We start from the raw sequence: 22,221 nt of genomic DNA on the forward strand, positions 1-22,221 counted from the left end.
GAAAGACACTGTGTTGTACATATCATTCTATTTCTTACTTTTTCACTCAGTGTTATTTTGTAGATCTTTCTGTATTCGTATATGGTTCGTTCCTGATGACTGCTGAATTATATTCCAACAATTACTTATATCATAGTACTTTATTTGTTGTTTGATAGTTGTTTCCAGTTCTGGGATACTGCAAACAGTGCTACAGGGAATATCTTCATAGATGTCTCTGTATCTTTGTGTTCCTGTGTCAGTTTATCTGAAGTATGTATTTAGGAGTTGAAGTCCTGGATCCTGTAAATATGCATATAGATTTTTTGCCAAATATGGCCAAATTGCTCTAGATTATATTTGTTCTAAATTTATAGTCCTATGAAGAATGCATAAGGGTTTCTATTTCTTCATATTATTGCCAGGGCTGATATCTTATAACTTCTTAATTTTTGCTAATCCAGTGGGTTTTAAGTAGTATCTTTTATTTTAATTTGCATTTATTTGACTACAGATGAGGTTGATCTTCTTTTTTATATATATTAGCCATTTGTTTTCACATTCTCTGAAGTGCCTATTTATCTTGCAAATTTTCTTTTAGGTTACTTGTCTTTTCTCTTTCTGATTACAGAAGTTTCTTGTGAGATTGGGATTGACATATATACACTACTATGTGTAAAATAGATAACTAATGAGAACCTGCTGTATAGCACAGGGAACTCTACTCAGTGCTCTGTGGTGACCTAAATGGGAAGGAAATCCAAAAAATAGGGGATATATGTATACATATAGCTGATTCACTTAGCTGTACAGCAGAAACTAACACAACATTGTAAAACAACTATACCCCAATTAAAAAAAGAAAAAAAAGAACAATACCCAAGAAGTGACAATGGTGACAGCAACTGGCTATCTTTATGCAACTGTAAATTTGGTTCAACTTTCTTTAGGGCAATTTAGCAATCTGTATATAAATGACAATTTAACAAGACTGTATGTTAAACCTTAAATACATAATATACCCTAAACAAATAAACATACAAATAAAGCAAATATCTTTTCTATATCTTTGTGTATATGTGTCAAATATCTTTTCCAGTCAGCCACAATTTTTTTAGAAATTTATGTACAATATCCTTTTTAGGACAAAAGTATTTCATTCTCACTGACCTTTCATTATGATTTCATACATACAGAAAAGTGGGACTTCCCTGGCGATCCAGTGGTTAAGACTCCACCCTTCCACTGCAGGGGGCGTGGGTTCCATCCCTGGTCAGGGAACTAAGATCCGTCATGCCACACCATGTGGCGTGGCCAAAAAAAAAAAAAAAACACACAGGAAAGTTGGAAGGATAGGATGGCAAACACTCATATGACCACCACTTAGATTCTGTGATTAACAGCTTTATACCATATAACCATATAAACACTCATATGACCACCACTTAGATTCTATAATTAACAGCTTTATACCATATAACCATATAACTATCCCTCTCTCCATCTCTAGCCATCCATTTATCCATCCTTTTTGATGCATTTCCAAGTAATTTGCAGATATCAGTACACTTTACCCCTAACCAATAAGTATTTAAGTTGATTTTGTCAAACCCATCAATCTGTACATTTATGGTGTGTGCTTTGGGGATCTTATTTAATAAATTCTTCCCTACCCCTGGGTCATAAAGATGTGTCTACTTTTTCTGTAACTATAATGTAACTGTTTACATTATAGTTTTATAATGTTGCCTTCCATGTAAGGTCTTTAATATCTGTATATGCTGTATAAAATGATCTAATTTTATTTTCTCTACATAATAAGCCAGTTTTCCCAACCCCGTTTATTAAATGACCTGTTCTCTCCCCATTGATTTGTGTTACCACCATTATTAGGTACCAAGTTCCTGTATATTCTTGAGTCCATTCCTGGATTCTATTATTTCCATTGCCTACTTGCTGCATTGCCAGTATCACATTCTTTGAATTATTAACGGTTTGTAATTTGTCTTAATATCAGGTCAGGTAAATCTCCACTCTGCTTTTCTTGTTGCAGACTTGTACTAACTATTCTTGAACCACATAAATCTTTTATTTTTAATATCTTTATTGGAGTATGATTGCTTTACAATGTTGTTAGTTTCTGCTGTAGAACAAAGTGAATCAGCTATACATATACATATATCCCAATATGCCCTCCCTCTTGCGTCTCCCTCCCACCTTCCCTATCCCACCCCCCTAGGTCGTCACAAAACATGGAGCTGAACTCCCTATACCCTGCAGCAGCTTCCCACTAGCCATCCATTTTACATTTGGTAGTGTATATATGTCAATGCTACTCTCTAACTTCGTCCGGCTTCCCCTTCCCCTACTGTGTCCTCAAGTCCGTTCTCTATGTCTGTGTCTTTATTCCTGCCCTGCCACTGGGTTCATCAGTACCACTTTTTTACTTTCCATATATATGTGTTAGCATACGGTATTTGTTTTTATCTTTCTGACTTACTTCACTCTGTATGACACACTCTAGGTCCATCCAACTCACTACAAATAACCCAATTTCGTTCCTTTCTCTGGCTGAGTAATATTACATTGTATATATGTGCCACATCTTCTTTATCCATTCATCTGTCGATGGGCACTTAGGTTACTTCCATGTCCTGGCTATTGTAAATAGTGCTGCAATGAACACTGGGGTACGTGACTCTTTTTTTTTTTTAATCACACCACCATCCCCACCCCCCAGCGGCTTTCCCCCCTTGATGTCCATACATTTGTTCTCTACATCTGTGTCTCAACTTCTGCCCTGCAAACCGGTTAATCTGTACCATTTTTCTAGGTTCCACATACATGCATTAATATACGATATTTGACTCTTTTTGAATTATGGTTTTCTCAGAGTATATGCCCAGTAGTGGGATTGCTGGGTCATATGGTAGCTCTATTTTTAGTGTTTTAAGGAACCTCCATCTGTTCTCCATAGTGGCTGTATCAATTTTCATTCCTACCAACAGTGCAGGAGAGTTCCCTTTTCTCCACACCCTCTCCAGCATTTATTGTTTCTAGATTTTTTGATGATGGCCATTGTGACTAGTGTGAGGTGATACCTCATTGTGGTTTTGATTTGCATTTCTCTAATGATTAATGATGTTGAGCATGTTCTCATGTGTTTGTTGGTAATCTGTATATCTTCTTTGGAGAAATGTCTATTTAGGTCTTCTGCCCATTTTTGGATTTGGTTTTTCTTTGTTTTTGTTTTCTTTTTGATATTGAGCTGCATGAGCTGCTTGTATATTTTGGAGGTTAATCCTTTGTCAGTTGCTTTGTTTGCAGATATTTTCTCCCATTCTGAGGGTTGTCTTTCCATCTTGTTTATGGTTTCCTTTGCTGTGCAAAAGCTTTTAAGTTTCACTAGGTCCCACTTGTTTATTTTTAATTTCATTCCCATTGCTCTAGGAGGTGGGTCAAAAAGGATCTTACTTTGATTTATGTCATAGTTGTACTGCCTATGTTTTCCTCTAAGAGTTTTATAGTGTCTGGCCTTACATTTAGATCTTCAATCCATTTTGAGTTTATTTTTGGATATGGTGTTAGGGAGTGTTCTTTTTTTTCATATTCATATTCTTTCTAGGAAGTGTTCAAATATCATTCTTTTACATGTAGCTGTCCAGTTTTCCCAGCACCACTTATTGAAGAGGCTGTCTTTTCCCCATTGTGTATTCTTGCCTCCTTTGTCAAAGATAAGGTGACCATATGTGAGTGGGTTTATCTGTGTGCTTTCTATCCTATTCCATTGATCTGTATTTCTATTTCTGTGTCAGTACCATACTGTCTTGATTAGAGTAGCTTTGTAGTATAGTCTAAAGTCAGGGAGCCTGATTCCTCTAGCTCCATTTTTCTTTCTCAAGATTGCTTTGACTATTTGGGGTCTTTCTCTGCATTAATTTTGTATTCTGCTACTTTACCAAATTCATTGATTACATCTAGTATTTTCCTGGTGGCATCTTTAGCATTTGCTGTGTATAGTATCAAGTCATCTGCAAACAGTGACAGTTTTATTTCGTATTTTCCAATTTGGATTCCTTTTATTTGTTTTTCTTCTCTGATTGCCATGGCTGGCACTTCCAAAACTATGTTGAATAATAGTGGCAAGAGTGGACACCCTTGTCTTTTTCCTGATCTTAGAGGAAATGCTTTCAGTTTTTCACCATTGAGAGTGATGTTGACTGTGGGTTTGTCATATTGCTTTTATTATGTCGAGGCAGGTTACCTCTATGCCCACTTTCTGGAGCGTCTTCGTCATAAATGGATGTTGAATTTTGTTAAAAGCTTTTCCTGCATCTATTGAGATGATCATATGGTTTTTCTCCTTCAATTTGTTAATATGGTGTATCACATTAATTGATTTGCATATATTGAAGAATCCTTGCATTCCTGGGATAATCACCACTTGATCATGGTGTATGATCCTTTTAATGTGCTATTGGATTCTGTTTGCTAGTAGTTTTTTGACGATTTTTGCATGTATGTTCATCAGTGATATTGGCCTGTAATCTTTTTTGTGACATCTTTGTCTGGTTTTGGTATCAGTGTGATGGTGGCCTCATAGAATGAGTTTGGGAGTGTTCCTCCCTCTGCTATATTTTGAAAGAGTTTGAGAAGGATAGGTGTTAGCTCTTCTCTAAATGTTTGATAGAATTTGCCCGTGAAGCGATCTGGCCCTGGGCTTTTGTTTGTTGGAAGACTTTTTTTTTTTTTTTAATGTCTTACTAAACTTTTATGGGGATTTACTTCTTTTTTAACATCGTTATTGGAGTATAATTGTTCTACAATGATGTGTTAGTTTCTGATTTATAACAAAGTGAATCAGCTATACATATACATATATCCCCAAAACTCCTCCCTTGTGCGTCTCCTTCCCACCCTCCCTATCCCATCTGCTTAGGTGATCACAAAGCACCAAGCTGATCTCCCTGTGCTATGTAGCTGCTTGCTGGAAGACTTAATCACACTTTCAATTTCAGTGCTTGTGATTGGTCTGTTTATATTTTCTATTTCTTTCCAGTTCAATCTTGGAAGGTTATACTTTTCTAAGAATTTGTCCATTTCTTCCAGGTTGTCCATATTATTGGCATTTAGTTCCTCATAGTAGTCTTTCATGATCCTTTGTATTTCTGCAGTGTCAGTTGTTACTTCTCCATTTTCATTTCTAATTCTGTTGATTTGAGTCTTCTCTCTTTTTTTCCTGAGTCTGGCTATTGGTTTATCAATTTTATTTGTCTTCTGAAAGAACCAACTTTTAGTTTTATTGATGTTTGCTATTGTTTCCTTCCTTTCTTTTTCATTTATTTATGATCTGATCTTTATGATTTCTTCTGCTAACTTTGGGGGTTTTTTGTTTGTTTTTTGTTTGTTTGCTGTTGTTCATCTTTCTCTAATTGCTTTAGGTTTAAGGTTAGGTTGTTTATTTGAGATGTTTCTTGTTTCTTCAGGTAGGATTGTATTACTATAAACTTCCCTCTTAGAACTGCTTTTGCTGCATCCCGTGGATTTTGGTTCATCGTGTTTTCATTGTCATTTGTTTCTATTTATTTTTTGATTTCCTCTTTGATTTTTTCAGTGATCTCTTGGTTGTTTAGTAGTGTCTTCATTAGACTCCATGTATTTGTATTTTTTACAATTTTTTTTCCTGAAATTGATATCTAGTTTCATAGCGTTGTGGTCGGAAAAAATGCTTGATAAAATTTCAGTTTCTTAAACTTACTGTGGCTTGATTAGTGACCCAAGATGTGATCTATCCTGGAGAATGTTCTGTGTGCACATGAGAAGACAGTGTATTGTGTTGTTTTTGGATGGAATGTCCTATAAATATCAATTAAGTCCATCTGGTCTAATGTGTCATTTAAAGCTTGTGTTTCCTTATTTATTTTCTGTTTGGATCATCTGTCCATTGGTGTAAGCGGGGTGTTAAATTCGCCTACTATTATTGTGTTGCTGTCAATTTCCCCTTTTATGGCTGTTAGCATTTGCCTTATATATTGAGGTTGTCCTATGTTGGGTGACTAGATACTTACAATTGTTATAGCTTCTTCTTGGATTGATCCTTTGATCACTATGTAATGTCCTTTCTTGTCTCTTGTAATATTCTCTATTTGAAAGTCTATTTTGTCTGATATGAGTGTTGGTACTCCGTCTTTCTTTTGATTTCCAGTTGCATGGAATATCTTTTTCCATCCCCTCACTTTGAGTCTATATAGGTCCCTAAATCTGAAGTGGGTCTCTTGTAAACAGCATATGTAGGGTCTTGTTTTGTGTACATTCAGCCAGTCTATGCCTTTTGGTTGCAGCTTTTAATCCATTTACATTTAAGGTAATTATTGATATGTATGTTCCTATTACCATTTTCTTAATTGGTTTGTTTTTGTTTTTGTAGGTCTTTTCCTTCTCTTGTGTTTCCTGCCTAGAGAAGTTCCTTTAGCATTTCTTGTAAAGCTGGTTGGTGGTGCTGAATTCGCTTAGCTTTTGCTTGTCTGTAAAGGTTTTAATGTCTCCATCGAATCTGAGTGAAATCCTTGCTGGTTAGAGTGATCTTGGTTGTAGGTTTTTCCCTTTCATTACTTTAAATATGTCCTGCCACTCCCTTCTGGCTTGCAGAGTTTCTGCTGAGAGATCAGCTGTTAACCTTATGGGGATTCCCTTGTATGTTATTTGTTGCTTTTCCCTTGCTGCTTTTAATATTTTTTCTTTGTGTTTAATTTTTGTTAGTGTGATTAATACGTGTCTCATCCTGTTTCTTCTGTATGGGACTCTCTGTGCTTCCTGGACTTGATTGTCTTATTTCGTTTCCCATGTTGGGGACGTTTTCAACTATAATCTATTCCTATTTTTGCAGACCCTTTCTTTTTTTTCTTCTTCTTCTGGGACGCCTATAATTCGAATGTTAGTGTGCTTAATGTTGTCCCAGAGGTCTCTGAGACTGTCCTCAATTCTTTTCATTCTTTTTTCTTTATTCTGCTCTGCAGCAGTTTTTTCCACCACTCTGTCTTCCAGCTCACTTTCCATTCTTCTGCCTCAGTTATTCTGCTATTGATTCCTTCTAGAGTATTTTTAATTTCAGTTCTTGTGTTGTTCATCATTGTTTGCTCTTTAGTTCTTCTAGGTCTTTGTTAAACATTTCTTGTATTTTCTTCATTGTATTTCCTTGATTTTGTATCATCTTTACTATCATTACTCTGAATTCTTTTTCAGGTAGACTGCCTATTTCCTCTTCATTTGTTTGGTCTGGTGGGTTTTTACCTTGCTCCTTCATCTGCTGCATATTTCTCTGTCTTCTCATTTTTTCTAATTTACAGTACTTGAAGTCTCCTTTCCCCGGGCTGCAGGGTTGTAGTTCCTTTTGTTTCTGTCCTCCGCCCCTGGTAGTGAGGTTGGTCCAGTGGCTTGCGTAGGCTTCCTGATGGAAGGGATTGGTGCCTGCGTCCTGAGGGGCTGGAGCTGAGTCTTTTCCCTCTGATGAGCAGGGCCACTTCAGGTGGTGTGTTTTGGGCTGTCTGTGAGCTTAGTGTGACTTTAGGTAGTCTGTGTGCTAATGGGTGGGTTTGTGTTCCTGTCTTGTTTTTTGTCTTTTGTGAGGTGTCCAGCACTGGGATCTTCTGACAGCTGGGTGGAGTCGGGTCTTGGATTTAGATAGAGGCCTCCATGGGAGCTCTCGGTGATTAATGTTCCCTGGGGCTGGAAATTCTCTAGTGGTCCAGCACCCTGGACTCTGTGCTCCCACCCCAGAGCTTCAGGCCCAACGTCTGGTCGAGGGACCAAGACCTCACAAGTCACTCGTTCCAGCAATAAAGCAGATTTTTAAAAAAGACTAAGAAAACCCCAGAGTAATGGTAAAAAGTAAAATCAAACAGAAAGAAGGAAACATGCACACACAGAAGAAACAAAAATGGACCCAAATAAATCATAAAGCAAGAGAACAACCAGGCAAGCGAAACAATCCAAGAACGAAATCAAACAATTAAAAAGAAAACTGAGAAAAAACACGTAACTGAAAAACAAAACCAAAGCAGACTGCTAACTGAAGAATGAAGCAAAGAAACAAAACAAACTGACAAAGATGATAAACAAAATAGGAAAAGAGAAAGGGGAAAGAAGACTGAACAGAAAAGCAATGTAGATTTAGAAATATTAAAAAAAATAAAGTAGAAAATATCTTAAGGAAGAAAAAAAGACAAATAAAATCCCAGAGAAATGGTAAAAACAAAATCAAACAAAAACAGAAACAAGGAAACATACACACACATAAAAGAAAAAGAAGCAGAGCCAAATAAAACAAAAAGCAAGAAAACAACCAGACAAATAGAAGAACTCAAAAACGAAATCAAATAATTAGGATTAAAACTAACAAAAACACAAAACCTAAAAAACATACCAAAGTTTTGTGCCAACTGAAGAATAAAGCAAGGAAACAGAACAAACTGATAAAAATGACTTTAAAAAATAATAACAAAAGAAAAAGGGAGAAAGCACAGGACAACAGAAAAGCAAAGTAGAAATGGAAATATATATAAAAAAGAAAAATATATTAAAGAAAAAGAAGAAGAAAAAAATAAGGGAAAAGAACACAGAAGAACAGAAAAGCAAAGATTAAAAAATAATAACAAAAGAAAAAGGGAGAAAGCACAGGACAACAGAAAAGCAAAGTAGAAATGGAAATATATATAAAAAAGAAAAATATATTAAAGAAAAAGAAGAAGAAAAAAATAAGGGAAAAGAACACAGAAGAACAGAAAAGCAAAGTAAAAATAGAAATATATTTTAAAAAGATAAAAATAAAAGTGAATATGTTGTAAAACATAGAGATCCCAAAAGACTAAATTTAAGAAAATACACTAAAACCAAAAAAAAGCAAGAAAAAATGAAAAACAAACAAAAAAGCCAGAAGCAATGACCAAATGAATCAAAGCATAGTAATATTAATAGTAATAATTATGTTTCCCTGGGATCTCTGCTGTAAGTGTCCTCGCACACACCGTGAGCCACAGCCCAACTCCGCCTCCCCAAGAGGCCCTCCTGTGCCTCTGGGCTGGTCTCTGGAACTGCTGTGGGCCCTGTGGGGACCACTTAGGCTCTGATCTGACCCATTGCTGCATGTGCTTTCCCCCAAAAGTCCACAGCTCCCAGAGCTAGACCATTTTCATTTGTGGGAACACTCATTGCCTACTCAGATATTCCGTAGATGCAGGGTCTACCTAGCTGATCATGGGGATTTAATCTGCAGCTTGTACAGCTGATGGAAAGATTTTCAATCTTATTCCTTGGTCACCCTGTCCCTGGGGTTCAGCTTTCGTTTTATCCCCACCTCTGTGGGTGGCCCACCCACAGGAGTCTGGTCCTGAGGCTGCCTTCTAGCTCTCGGGTCTGCCCCTGTGAGCACCGGGCACAGAGGTGATATGACTGCTTGGAACGTGGGAGCCCCAGTGGCACCAAATGCCCACATGAATCTTTATTGTTCCATATGTAATTTAGAATTAGTCCAGTTTCCACAAAATCTTGTTGGGTTTTTTTGGTCAATGAATTGGATTTATAGATTAATTTAGGGAAAATTGACATCTTTATAATGTTGTCTTCCCATCCAAAGATCATAGTTTACTTCTCCCTTTATTCAGGTCTCTTTCTTTATGTCTTTTTTATTTTTTGAAGTATAGTTGATTTACAGTATTATTTTAGTTTCAAATGTACAGAAGTTTATGTCCTAAATAGAGTTAATTTTCTTTCATAGAGGTTTTCTGCATTTTAAATTAATTCCTAGGTACTTGATATATATTATTGTGATTGTCAATGGTATTCTATTTTTTTACACATTTTTTACACATTGTTTATTTGCTGATGTAGAGTAAGTTTTTGTGCAAAGAGGAAGTCAGTCCCTACAAGTCACCAGAGGATTACAGAGCTTTGAGCTTTGAAACTGGACAAACCTTAGTTTGAATTCTGGCTCTGGCACTTTTCAGCTTGGATAAGTCACTTTAACCTTTTAGAGCTACGGTCCCCAAACTTTTTGCCACCAGAGACCAGTTTCGTGGAAGACAGTTTTTCCACAGTTGGGGGACGTGGTTCAGGTGGTAATGCAAGCGATGGGGGGGGATGGTTCAGGCAGTAATGTGAGTGATGGGGAGCGGCAGATGAAGCTTCACTCAGTTGCCCACCACTCACCTCCTGCTGTGCAGCCCGGTTCCTAACCAGTCCACGGCCCAGGTGTTGGGGACCCCTGTTTCAGAGTATCCATTTTCTCACCATAAATGGGTATAATAATTGTTACTTCTCAGAGCTGTTTGAGGATTGAGATAATGTATGCAGGGGCTCTATCACATAATAGATTCTTAATATGTGTTAATATTCTAACTGCCTTGACATTAAGATTGGTGACTTAAGAAGTCTTCCCAATAAGAATAATGGATAGGATTCATTCCTCCTAGCTCCTTAACACATTCCTGGGCCACAGCCCTACATTATCACATATTAACTCTTGAATTATATGTTTTACCTTTTTTCTCAAAAGTATAGTAATAGCTCATGTTCCCATTTATTTGATTCTCTGGGTTTTTTGGAATACATCCAAAACATGAAAGTAAGTTAAAATGGCTTATTAATAGCTCTAATAGCTATCACAAAGACTATGCTCTAATAGGTTCTATATGCTTGCCCTGAAAAGAACCCCTTAGTCTTCTGCTGAACCTATTTATCCTTAATTTAGACACATTTCTGACAATTTGATCATCTGATTTCCCAGTGTACAACAGATCAGTAGTAGCAAATTCAAGGGACGTGAGACAGGGAGTAAGAGCTATTCTTAGAACCAGCCCCACTGATACCAATTATAAGTGATAGGTTACTCCCTAAAAGCAAGGGAAAAGATATAAAGATTACTTTTAAAAAGACCTAAACACCCCAAAAGAAGAAGCACCATCTGAAGTCTTTTAGTGTAGGGGGAAATTGCCCTGTGAAAGTCAGTAACTCATATATAAGATCATTATTACAGCATAAGGCAGTTATCAGTGTTTACAAAATAATCAAGAACACGTTCTATAATATTACATCCTATGTACCTGACCTTGTGCTAAGTCAGCCCTTTATACATGATGCTATTAATCCTCATAATAGTGCTGAAAAGTATTATTTATCTCCATTTATAGAAGAGGAGACAAAGGCTCAAAGAGAAGTGACTTGCAAAGATTACATAACTAATAAGGGGTTCTGCAAGTGTTTGAACCCAAGTCTCTCCAACTTCCAATTCCTTTGGTTTTTTTAACATCTTTATTGGAGTATAATTGCTTTACAATGGATCCTATGGTTTTTAAAAGGCAAAATGGTAGAAAAATGCAGTTTTAAAAATTAACATAAAATCTTATTGGAAATTTAAAATTCAACTTTAAATGAAATTTAACTTATCCTAAGTACTGCATTGCCCATCAATGTAAAGACTGGGTAGGGTACTTCACTGGTGGCACAGTGGTTAAAAATCCACCTGACAATACAGGGGACACAGGTTCGATCCCTGGTCTGGGAAAATCCCACGTGCCACGGAGCAAGTAAGCCTATGCACCACAACTACTGAGCCTGCGCTCTAGAGCTCGTAAGCCACAACTGCTGAGCCCGCATGCCACAGCTACTGAAGCCCGCGTGCCTGAAGCCCATGTTCTGCAAAGAGAGAAGCCACCACAATGAGAAGCCTGTTCACTGCAATGAAGAGTAGCCCCCACTTTCCACAACTAGAGAAAGCTCGTGCACAGCAACAAAGACCCAACGCAGCCAAAAAAATAATAATTTTTATAAAAAAGACTGGGTAGGAACACTGAACTATGCCCTGATTGAGTATTAGTAATCTAAACTCCTCAATTGCTTCTAGTAACTATAGTTAAGAGATACCTCTCATGAAAGTAAAGTACTGCTGGGCAAGTTGTGGCTAAAGCTTAAGTTGGTGCAGCTCTTGGACATTTGGCCTAGAGAAATGAGAGTCTACTAGGAAAGCTTGATACAGTTGGAGGAAGGCAGAAACTTTATACATATAATGATCACAACTGAGGAGAGAAGGATAATGAGGAACTCTGTCAGGCTTCTAGGGGTGGGATGCAGCCCTGTTGAATGAGGAGGACCGTGTACCAAGGCCCTACCATTTCTAGCACAGGTTCTTTACAATCTCAACCATTTTCCGGAAATAGAACATGAAATTGAACAAAGTTGTTTCTCTAGATTCATGGCTGAAGTTGCAGAGTCTCTTCAGAGAAACAGTTCTATTAAGAAGCAGCAGATTCATTCCCAGCTGTACGTAATAGAATATTTGAGTTAACCATGTGCCATCCTGATATATAAAGAGTAAAGGTATATAAAAACTAGTCTTTGTTCACCTGACAAAATAATTCTTAAGTTCGTTGGGAAAAGCAAATGAGTAAGAATAGATTGAAATTTTTTTTTAAAGATCAGTAAGTGGAGTCTTGGCTCAAATAACGTCAACAAAAAAGCCAGAATGTATTATAAATGTATACTAAAATGATATGATACTGGCACAAAGATTGACAGGTCATTGTTTTAGAGCAGCTAATACTAAGACCCTAGACACATAATAACTTAAAATGTGCTAAAGAAAGCTTCACAAATCAATGAGGAATAGATGAACTTTTTAATAATTGTTGAGAAAATTGGGTTGATATCTGAGGAGAAAACATCAAGTTAGAGCCTTACCACACATAAATTCTAGATAAATTGATTATAGAGATAAATTTAAAGAATAAAAGATAACAGGTAGAATAAAAACCAAGCAATGATTTACCTGATCTTGAGACAAGAAAGCAGTTTTTTAAATGAAAATTAAAAAAGAAGCCTCAAGCCCAGGGCATTGTCAAAAACAATAGCAAAATCAATGGCAAACAATTGGGGGGACAAATATCTCAGTTACCTGTGGCTGCAATACACCATGCCAAAAATTTAACTGGGAGATCTGAGCAATAAAACAACCATAAAGGTCTTGGATACACTCTCATATAGTCCTGGGAATCTGGAAGATTGTGTACAGACTCAGGAGAGACTTATAGCCCCAATTACATATTCATACCTGGCTGAACATGACACCTACATAAGAAAAAAATAAAAGCCAGACATAAACTGCTTGAATTTTTAATGCATGCCCCAACCTACATATAGATCTCCTTTGCAAAAATGGAAGCTTTATTGGCCCAAGATGTTTATGCACAACCTTTGACTAATCATTGGCTAGCTAATAAGTTATGATGATCCAAGAGAGACTCCTAGGAAGCTAGCCCTAAAAATGAAACGAATTAAAAGTAAAAATAAAAATCTGAGCAAGGACATCAGGCTACACACTGCAGGAAAGACAGACTCTCCAGAATTGGTTCAGACATGACACTAAACAAATATAAAAGCAGCAACTACATTGCTTTGGGAGGGAGTCAAAAGTCCAGAGTTGCTCAGTATATTATCAAAACTGTCCAGTGTCAAATAAAAAATTACAAAAGTTGCAAAGAAATAATGTGTGTCTCATACTCAGGACAAAAAGCAGTCAATAGAAACTGTCTCCGAGGGCATATGGATATAGGACATAGTAAATAAAGACTTTTAATCAGCTCCTATAAATATATTCAAAGAACTAAAGGAAACCATATTTAAAGAATTAAAGTATGATAACAAAGACCTATCAAATAGAGAATAGCAATAAACAAATAGAAGAAATCTATCAAGGTGGTGGGGCAGAAGGAGGTATGGAACTCACCTCTCCCCATGAACACATAAATACGTCTACATATGGAGCAATTCTCACTGAAAACTAACTGGAAACCGGCAGAAAGACTTCTGTACAACCAAGGCTACAAGAAAGATTCACCCATAATTGGGTAGGAAGGGAAGAGAAGCAATCAGGTCAGGCCCTGTGCCCCTGGGAGGGAACTCAGAGGAACAGGGAGATTACACCGGTGGAGATTCGCCCGGGGGAGTAAGCTATTTGAACCACAGATTGGGTGCCCCAGAATCCGACACAGGGAAGACAAGCCCTCTTGACTGATTGGAGGACCACAGGAGGGCTGTGTGAAGCCTGGATTGAGTATGAGGAGCATGTGCGTGCTGGCTTACCCTCAAGGCAGGGCAGAGAGGGCAGAGTGAGGACTGCTCCAGAGGCTGCCAGGTTTCCCACAACCGCCCTGGCCCTAACCCCAGCCCAGCGACTGCTCCAGACCCACTTATCCATGATGCAGCGTGACATTGGATCCAGGGCTGCCACAACCAGGGAGAAAGCTCAGATGTGGGACACAGGCTACTGAGTCCCAGGGGGGTGTCTGGGTGGGCCTGTGGCATCCATTGTTGGTGCATCAGAAGCGGCCCAAAACTCTAACGGTGGCCACTCTACCACAGCTCACCCACCCCCATACACACTGAGAATCAATTCAGGCCCCACCTACCCTGTGGTGTGGCTTCACAACAGGACTGGGGCAGTGGAGGCTGAGGGCAATGATTGGATGTGAGGGACAAAGGGGACTTGGACCTGAGGCTGCGTCTGAACAGAGCAAGGGAAACAGTTCCTGGTGCCTGCAGAGGCAGTGCATTGGAGACAACTTGGACCTCTGTCTACAGCTGACATGAGCCCAGAGCCCACACGGGCCCCCCTTGCTTCAGCACTAGCCCCCTCTGGGGCAAAAGTCCCAGTGCAGGGAGAGGGGAAAGCACATACTTAAAGGGAACAGAGCCAACTCGGCTGGATCCTAAGGGCTTCCGCTTCAGCATCTTGGGACCTAACCCTACCCCGGACAAGGTGGTGATGGCTACTGAACAGAGGGGAAGCCCTGCCTCACACCAGGCTCCTCCCCTAACACCTTCATCTCCAGCCCCACCTCCCAACAAGGTGATAGCTGCCAGCACACCCTGAGGAAAGAGGTGACTTGCATCCACGTCAAATCCAGCCCTCCCACCAAAGGCATTGGGCACACACACTTTACATAAGGGCCCTCCCACATAAGGACATCCCTTCAACACTACAATAGGTAACTGTTTCACCTAATTTCATAGACACAGAGAAAGTTTAGCAAAGTAAAAAGGCAGAGGAACTGGTCTCAATTGAAACAGCAAGAGAAAACCCTTGAAAAAATAAATAATGAAAAGGAATAAACAAAAAGATTAAAGAATTCAAAGCATTAGTAATAAGAATGTTAATTGGATTAGAGAAAAGAACAGATGAGCAGTTAGAATTTTAACAAGGAACTCGAAAATATAAGAAAGACCCAATCAGAAATGAAGAATTCAATAACTTAAATAAAAAACACACTAGAAGGAATGAATAGCAGACTAAGTGATTCAGAAGAAAGCATAAGTGATCTGGAAGATAGACTAATGGAGATCACCCAATCAGAACAGCATAAAGAAAAACAAATTTTTTAAAATGAGAACAGTTTGAGATCTCTGAGATAACATTAAGCATACCAACATTCTCTTTAAGGGGTCCCAGAAGGAAACGAGAGAGAAGGGGATCAAAAATATATTTGATGAGATTATGTCTGGAAACTTCCCAAACCTGAAGAAGGAAACAGATATCCATGTACAGGAAGCAGAGAGGGTCTCAAATAAGATGAACCCAAACAGACCCACACCAAGACATATTATAATTAAAATGGCAATCTACAGATGAATGGATTAAAAAAACATATCAGGTGTGTGTGTGTGTGTGTGTGTATGTATAATGGAGTATTGTATAATGGAGTACTCAAACATAAAAAAGAGTGAAATTCTTCCATCTGTAGCAATGTGGATAGACCTAGAGAATATTATGCATAGTGAAATAATTCAGACAGAGAAAGACAAATTACTGTATGATATCCCTTATTTGTGGAATCTAAAAAGTAAAACAAATGAATGTATATAGCAAAAAAGAAACAGTCTCACAGATATAGAAAACAATCCAGTGGTTACCAGTGGGGAGATGGAAGAAGGGAGGGGCAAGATATGGTTATGCGATTAAGAGATACAAACTACTATGTATAAAATAGATAAGCAACAAGGATATATTGTATAGAACAGGGACTTACAGTCATCATTTTGTAATAACTCTTAATGGAGTATAATCTATAAAAATACTGAATCATTATCCTGTACACCTGAAACTAATATTATAAACCAACTATACTTTAATTAAATAAAGAGATAGAAATTACAAAAAGAAATCAAATAGATATTCTGGAGTTGAAAAGTATATTCATTGAAGTGAAAAATTAACTTGAGGAGCTCAACAGCAGATTTGAGCTGAGAGAAGGAAAAAAATCAGAGAATTTGAAGGTAGATAAATAGAAATTATCCAGTCTGAAGAACAGAATGTGAAAAGAATGCATAAAAATGAACAGAGGCTAACAGACCTTAGGACAGTATCAAGCATACTAGCATATGCATAACAGGTGACCCAGGAGAGAGGGGAGGTAGTTAGAAAATAATATATGAAGAAATTGAAAGAAGAATTGAAAACTTCCCAAATTTGATGAAAAACATAAATCTATACATCTAAGATCAAAACCTCCATGTAGTACAACTTAAAGATCCACACTTTAGCACTGTTTAAAAGAGAAAGACAGTCTTGAAAGAAGCAAGAGAGAAACAACTTACTATATACAAGGGAACCAGAAGAAGATGAACAATAGTCAAAAGGTGGAAGCAACCTGTTTCCATTGGTGGATGAGTTGAGGAACCAAAAGTGGTATACACATATGACAGAATGTTATTCAACCTTAAAAAGGAAATTCTGATACATGCTACAACATGACTGACCTTTAAAGATATGCTAAGTGAAGTATGCCAGTCACAAAAGGACAAACATTGTATGATTCCACTTATATGAGGTACCTAGAATAGTCAATTTTAGAGATAGAAAGTAAACTGGTGGTTTCCAGGGGCTGAGGGGAGGGAGGAATGGGGAATTAGTGTTTAGTAGGTACAACATTCAAGTTGGGAAGAAGTTCTGGAGATAGGTAGTGGTGATGATGCAGCATAATGTGAATGTACTTAATGCTGCTGAACTGTACACTTAAAAATTATTAAAGTGGTAAATATTACGTTATATATCTCTTACCACAAGAAAAACAAAAAGGAAGACAAGTGGGACTTCCAGAGTAAAGAGGTGGGTAAACCCTGCCCTGAGCAAAATTATAACTTAACTACTGAAAATTCTTTTTAAAATCATTTAACCCTCGGGCATACATAGCCAAGAAGACAAGGACTCCTTCTCCTCCCAGCTCCCATTCTTGGGTTATGGTTTCACCCTGGGAGCGGAATACTGACAGTTCTTGTCAACCCCAGTCCTGTGTCCAGGTAGGTGTGGTAAAGAGGCTCACTTACCCAGCCTCCACTCATGGCAGAAGCTGTAATCCAGGGGCAGCATGCCAACAATACTTGGGTCCCCAATCATTCCCACTAAGCTCATATGTCAGAAGGAGTTTCCGCACTGGGAGGATCAAGCCAAAAAAGACTAGGGGCTGCCAACCCATCCCCCCATCCTCAGTATCCACTTGTAGAGAGGATGTCACTTGTCACTGGGAAAAGCAGCTCCAGATCTGGTACAGTGACTAGGAGCTCTTCTTAGGGGAAAAAGCAGGCCATAAGAATGAGGAGCTTTATACCTCTACCTGAAGTGACTGTCTTTATTTGGAACACAGCATGGAAAATTCCATGCCTAAGAGCACGTCAAGAACAATAGGGATCTTGATGGTGAGGAATTAAGAGGAGGCTGATAGCTCCATGATACAAGCAAAATGGCAGAGCATCCAGAAGTTTTATAGAGAGAACCAAGGAAAGAAATAGCCAAGAAGAGCCCTGCTGGGATCACAGTCAACTCTGGGGATCAGGAAGGGTGTGTGCATGCAGTAGATGGCACTCACTCAGGAGCACCCAGAACAGGACATGAGGCAGACTTCAAAGCATTCTGCAAATCACATAAAGACCTATCAATAGAGACTTCCCTGGTGGTGCAGTGGAAAAGAATCCACCTGCCAGTGCAAGGGACACGGGTTCAATCCCTGGTCCGGGAAGATCCCACATGCTGTGGGGCAACTAAGCCCGTGCGCCACAACTACGGAGCCTGTGCTCTAGAGCCCACGAGCCACAACTACTGAGCCTGCCTGCTGCAACTACGGAAACCCGTGCACCTAGAGCCCATGCTCTGCAACAAGAGCAGCCACCACAAGGAGAAGCCCGCACACAGCAGCAAAGACCCAATGCAGCCAAAAATAAATAAAACTAAAAAAAAAAAAGACCCATCAGTACAGAGCAGATGCCTCACTGGCACAAGGGACTGAAACACCACCTTTGACCCAGAGGCAACTCCTAGAAATCCAGGCTTAAAACTAAAACTCATTGCTGCCAGACTGGAAGACTGAATACCCAAAGCTATGTCTTCTCAGAAATGATCAGAGAAGGAACTGAAACCATGCACCTCAGATTGGGACTTGAACCCACATGGCCGGGACTCACTCGGCCAAAACCCAGATTGGGACTTGAATGCACATGGCTATGTCATTCTGTTATAAGTTTGTGCCCTGCCCCCATCTTTCCTGTTTCATTCCCCTCTCAGAGATTTTACTCCCATATTCTTATGGGAAGGAGAAGGGCAATGGTCTGTCTTCTGTAACTGCTTCAAGGCTGAGTAGGGGCATTGACCCTGCCTGTCAGGGAGTAAAAATCTCTGGATGCCTGATCTAGGGGCCCCAGGGGCAGGACAGCTCCTTGTTTTAAGTTAGTATGGGCTGGAATCCTCACATAGCCATCATCTTGATGTGGAACTGTCGTAACTGCTTCCATAGCCTTTCTATGAATCTCCTTGATGATGAAGCACTTGTTGTAACAGCATCAGAGTACAAAATTATCTATAAATGACAGAAGACTTAAAAGGCATGGTTAGACATCTGATTACAGTGTAATTGATAAAGAAACTTGGTCACAATAACCAGAATTATGAATGATTACATTTAACTTAACATACCAACTAATCCTAGTTAAATAATTCCTGTTTGAGGTACCTCAGGGGCCCTCTAAAGCATCCTAAAGTTAGCTGGAAATCAAAAGAAATTTAATTAAAATTTGGTATTTTGGAATTCTGTCAAAAAGTTTTAAAACTTGGCTTCCCTGGTGGCGCAGTGGTTGAGAATCTGCCTGCTAATGCAGGAATTTAAAACTTGGTCAAATGAGGTCATAGGTCACTCTAAAACAATACTTATTCCTTAACCAGTTACAAACGATCTCAAAAGCAAATACAGATCACTTAAAGGCAAAGAAACTCATACTATCTGTTATTAAAAGCAGCATTTCAAGAAAACTTTGGAGGGAGACACCAAGTCCAGTCTTGTCCCAGCCCACTCCCAAAAAAATCCATTTACCCAACTGTATTTAATCCAATCATAGAAAGTTCTGATCATGCACAACTCTTTTCTTAGTATTTTTCTCATTCCTCACACCTTCTTTTACTGAAAACATACATCTTACTTACCTTAAAAGGTTTTTTTTCCACATTAAGTTACTTTTCTTGTTGACAAATTTGTAGCAGATAGAATGAGGTCTTATTTGACCTTTAGTAAACCTAGGTACAACAGAAGTATTATACTTAACATTGATGACTCTAAAGACATGTCTGTATTAATCAAACCAACAAGCTTAAGCCACCTTCAATACCAGATATCAGTTTAGTACTGAATATTTTCCATATGACATGAACCTGAAATTTATTATGGCCAGATTATTTTCTATTTCTGAGTGTTTATATAGGTGCTTAATTTCCTTTAATTAAGTAGAGCTTTTATGAATTAATTTTTGGCAATATCATACAGCTACAACACACATATAGATACATACAAACACACAGGCCTCATAGTTCCCATTCCAAAATTTCAGCCATGAGTCAGGTACAGCAATGTCTACAAAACAGATTGGATTAAAATTGGGTTTCTGGCAGATGGAACAAATCAAACTCCCTTGTCTAGATGGCTAAACCCTTTTTACTACTGTTTACAGAAAAGACACTTAGGATTTCTTTTTGTCCTTGACAACTTCCAAATTACTTACCCCGTTTTTCAAACTTTGCATTTTAAAAATAGGGTGGAGATAAGGGTTCCTGAGAAGACCAGGTAGGACATTTACATCTCAAAGCACAGGCAACTTTCTCCTAAGATGACTTTGTTTCCCCTTTGTTTAATACTTACAAGCCTCTTAAATAGAAGGGTAAAAGGATTGGTGGGTTTTGGATTATTTTTGGAGCTACAGCTTTGGTCCTATAAAGCCTAGATTTGTAAAACAAGGACAGTTTTTTTTTTTCAAAGAATTGGGTGGCTACCTCAATGCTATCAAAGGACTGATACACCCATTCACCTATGTTGTAAGGTTTTACTTTCCCTCACTTAGCTAATGGGAGAAGGCCTCTTCCAAAATTCCTATCAGGCTCTGAATATCAGCTACAGTTAGTTTAGTCAGACCAGTGGCCTCCCTTTTTTGTAATCTATTTACAGACACTTTTGAGGATCTTCCCTAGGTTTAAGAAATTTGTACCTTATATTTAGACACTCTATAACCCTTTTTACTTAATAATCATTGGCTGGATAGCTTCAGCCAAGCCCGGAACCTCGGTATTCCGCATTCCAGGGTCTACTAAGGCTTCTATTTTAGCTTCAAATTTTATGTTCCTTTCCACTTCCTGTTAGAACCATTTGGTGATGAGGGTGATTCCCTTGCCCCTGAAGAAACAGAGTGGCCCCTAACTTAGCTAACAAATCTCTTCCCGTTAAAGGGATGGGACAGTCAGGCACAAACAGAAAGGAATGTAAGAACAACCAGCCATTGATGCTGCACAAAAGGGGTTCCAGGAAATTGTGCCCTTGCCTCTTCCCTGACACCCCCATTACATACTCCTTATGGTTACTATGGTTTCCAATCCTTTGGGTTAAGACCGAAAAGGTTGTACCAGTATCTATAAGAATTCTATCAAGTGGCCCACCACATCAATGACCATGTAGATGGTATCTCTAGGCAGAGCCACTTTTGGCCTTGGGCCTCTTCAGTCTTCTGATTGCAAAACCATCAATGGCTGAGGGGCTTCCCTTGCTCTCTGTCATCTGGGCATTCCCTCTTCCAATGCCCTGGCTCTTTGCAAAGGGCACATCAATCGCAATCCTCCCTCCAGTGTCCCTTTTGTCCACACAGGGTACACTGCATCTGTCTGGGTACCCGTGGGCCTAGTGGGCCACCAGGGCCAAGTTGGCCTGGAAAAGCCAACTTCCCCTTTGGTGGTCTCTGAGTGGACAAAGCCACTTCCATCATTTCAGCCTTTTGCATATTTCTCTGGGTGTGTTCAGCCTTTTCAGCCATATCCCTATTATTGAAAACCAAATAAGCCAATTGGAACAAATCGTTCAGTGGAGTCTGAGGACCAGCAGTTGTTTCTGAATTTTTTGCCTGATATCTGGGGCAGACTGGGCTATGAAATGCATAGCCAAAAGGGCCTGTCCCTCGAGGGAGGAGGGATCCATGTTTGTATACTTCCTAAAAGCTTCTACTAGTCTTCCTTTGAAGACTGCAGGATTTTTGTCCTGTCCCTGTTGGACCTCTTTCACCTTTTTATTATTAACAGGTTTTACTGTAAGTTTCTTCATACCCTCTATTAAACAGTTAATCATATGGCCCCATCTATCTCTATCAATAGAATTCACCTGGTAATTCCATTGTTGATTTGCCTCAGGGATGACCTCGATCCCCACCCAGTGTACTGCATGGTCCCGTAGGGTGGGTCAGTTAAAATGTCCTCTGTGTCCTTCCTAGAGTTATCCCTCCAAGCTACACATGCCTTAGATTCCTTTTGGGTTCCATTATCTAGATACAAGGCCATGAAAACTTGAACATAGTGTACTTCACTCCATTTTAAATTTCCTAACTCATATTGTGGCCAATCCTGAAGTTTTTTGCTTTTTAATTCCTGTTGTCTGAATTTTTCCTGGAGTATATGGCCCAGATGGGTATCAGCCGGGATTGATGCAGCCTGACCCATTTTAGACCCAAGCCTGAGATGATGTCTCTAGCCACGCAGTTTGGTCAAGATTTGCACTTATAATTTTAGATGTTATCCCTTCCAAGACAGTTTCCCAACCATATGATAGTGCCCAAAAAGTTGTTGCAAAGAAACAGCACAGAAGGCATCCCCAGTGGTGTTGACGATGAGCAGGAGTTGGTCTA

At 38.9% G+C, this 22,221-nt stretch overlaps 1 protein-coding gene across 2 annotated transcripts in view; it reads left to right on the forward strand.

Annotated features, from left to right (window-relative positions):
* The window catches only part of FAM120C (family with sequence similarity 120 member C), a 132,757-nt gene that overhangs the window by 71,828 nt on the left and 38,708 nt on the right, over window positions 1-22,221 (forward strand). The gene's annotated exons all lie outside the window — the stretch shown is intronic.

Source organism: Neophocaena asiaeorientalis, unplaced genomic scaffold (assembly GCF_003031525.2).
Source record: "Neophocaena asiaeorientalis asiaeorientalis breed wild unplaced genomic scaffold, Neophocaena_asiaeorientalis_V1.1 scaffold313, whole genome shotgun sequence".
Lineage (NCBI taxonomy): Eukaryota > Metazoa > Chordata > Mammalia > Artiodactyla > Phocoenidae > Neophocaena > Neophocaena asiaeorientalis.